The sequence below is a fragment of the Piliocolobus tephrosceles genome, chromosome Y, assembly GCF_002776525.5.
Source record: "Piliocolobus tephrosceles isolate RC106 chromosome Y, ASM277652v3, whole genome shotgun sequence".
NCBI classification, from domain to species: domain Eukaryota; kingdom Metazoa; phylum Chordata; class Mammalia; order Primates; family Cercopithecidae; genus Piliocolobus; species Piliocolobus tephrosceles.
The window spans coordinates 14,828,800-14,831,308 of NC_045456.1; the positions used below are offsets into that span (position 1 = coordinate 14,828,800).

At 42.3% G+C, this 2,509-nt stretch overlaps 1 pseudogene; it reads right to left on the reverse strand.

Moving 5' to 3' along the window:
* Positions 1-1,252: 1,252 nt before the first annotated feature.
* Positions 1,253-1,644, reverse strand: LOC111525285 (annotated as a pseudogene).
* Between the last annotated feature and the right edge of the window lie 865 nt (positions 1,645-2,509).

Here is a 2,509-nt window from a genome sequence, read left to right on the forward strand (position 1 = left end):
GGGAAGCGTGCGGGCAGATGCTGATCACACCTCTAGGGGAGAAAACCACCCAGGCAGTGGTAGGGGATACACGAGCAGGTGGGCTCAGGTGCCTTCCACTGAAGACATTCCGGGCACTGACTGCTCCAACTGATGTTTGACTCGGGCTATACACGCGCAAAGCAGGATTCAATAATCTTTTATTGTTGCATAAACAAGGTTCAAATGACTTCCTGGGCAATGAAAGCAAGCTCGTGCTTGACATATTGGAGGAAGTACTATTTCATTGTTTTTGTTTTATCACAGTTCTGTGGCTTATAGAATAGCTGGGCTATTACAATCATTATTGTCATTTGGGAATTATTATTTTACAAACTCGGCAGAAAAACACGATCATAGTCTAAAGATAGCTGTCTAAAGCCACTCTGAATTGCCCCTTGAAGGGTTTTTGGATGCTTATGACAGCTGAGTAAAAGCTTAGTCCCAATAAAAATGAGCTCTTAAGAGGACAAGAGTAGCCAAAAGAAACAAGTAAATATGCAGGACACAGTTTCATAATTTGTGCTGCTCTTGAATAGTAATACAGAATAATCTAATGGAATACATTATAAGTTTTATTCAGAACATGCTAAAATAATAACTATTTTATGAGTACCCATTAATGTCAATTATTATTCATTATTAATACTTCACCATCAAATTAAAAAGATATGTCCGTGCTGCATTCTCCTACACTTGTTTCTTTCTAGGATATTATGATAAGACTCAATTGCTTCATAACTAATTAATGATCTAGTGCAACTTGGAAATAAAAATTGAAAACTAAATACCAGATATTAAAGTTGCTATGAGACGACATTCTCTTGTGATTTCAGGGTGTTTATCAGATTTTGATTAGTGGTAAATATCTGATACTCTTCCTAAGATCTTTCAAGTTCCAAGTAGGTTTTTTTGGGGGGGTGGGTGGATGTGGGGAGGAAATCACTCCTTTGTCTTTATCAAAGAAACTTAGAAAGAGACCAGACCTGGCAACCAAGGGGTGAGGTACTGGCCAGGAAGGTGGAGTGGGCTCAGGCTCTGTGGATTTCAAGTGCAGACTGATGGCCTCGGAGAGGCCAAGGAGCCCAGATCCTGGTAGCAGCTGAGGAGGTGCCCAAGGGCACTTTCAGGCACTGGGGCCATCAGCTTGTTCTGTGGGCAGTGGTTGGGGGTTGGGGTGCAGTGTAGGTTGGGCTGGACTGGAATCTCCCTGAGGGCACCCTGCCTTGTCTACCTAGATCATCCACTGGTCTTGATCCTGTTCGTTGCCTTCCATGTCCACCTCATTGATCTCTCCGTCATCAGGTGACTCATTGTAGTCATTCATCTTGTTCATGTCCTGCATGTCCTCATCATCCTCTAAGTCCTCTTCACTACTCTCATTGTCTTCATCACCCTCCTCTTCCTCATCAACACAGTGCTCTGAGGCTGATTTGCCAATAGGAACCAGGTTGTTCTCTTTCCCTGTGATGCTTTGGAGCCAGGTCTGATGCTGCTGTTCCTGCTGCTGCAGCTCTGTCTCTTCTACACAAGGTCGATCCAGATTAAACCACAGTGTCTCAGTCCCACAAAGGGGACTGAGGGAAACAAAGTGGACATGGTTCCTAGACTGGGTTTGAGTCCTGGCTCCACTACTTACTAGCTGTTTGATCTTGGCTGAGTCACTTAACCTCTCTGGGCCTCAGTGTCCTCATCTCACCAGGGGCTGCATGCAGCCAGTGCAGACCCGGAAGCGCTTCACTAAGCCTGAGTGGAAGAACCCACCAGAATCAGGGACTCACCCCCAAGCAGTTTTATGTGATCATCTAATCCTGTTATTCTGATTTTGAAAAAGAGAGACAACTCAGCATAGCCGTTAATGTCAAAGCTTTTGCTTATTTCAATATATTAATCTAATGGGAAAATCTCTAGAAAGTTGTAGATATTCATGTCCCTGCAAACAGTTGCATCACATCTAAGATCTTTCTTAGGAGAAGAACGTGAATTTCTTATTAAAGTTTTTCCTCTTGAAACCCAGAGGGTAAAATTTCTATATATTTGGATACATAGATTTTAAAAAGTGTTGGTATTCTCCCTTAAACCTCACAGAAGTCCTACAGAGTAGCTACCTTTAATTCTCTCATTAGAGAGAAGAAAATTGAGACTTGAACATTTAGTGAGTTTTCCAAAGGCTAACAGTTTTCAAATTGCAGATCCGGGCCCGAAAACATGGGCAAGATTCACTTCGCTCCACCCTGCTGAAGCTGTTACCAAGAGAAGAAGCTTTTACCATTAGAAGATCTAACTCCACCCAAATGATTTCTTAGCTTCCTTCTCAGAGGTAAGCATGGAGAGTAACACTCAAGTTCATTAGGAAATTTAAGATGCACTTTATGTAATTTTCATTTGGAAGGCTAACTTTTCCCAGCCTCACAAACATGAGAAGATTATTTGGTAGGTTATGCTGGGTGAATATGGGACTTGTATCTGAAATGGCTTTGTTCCTTTTTCA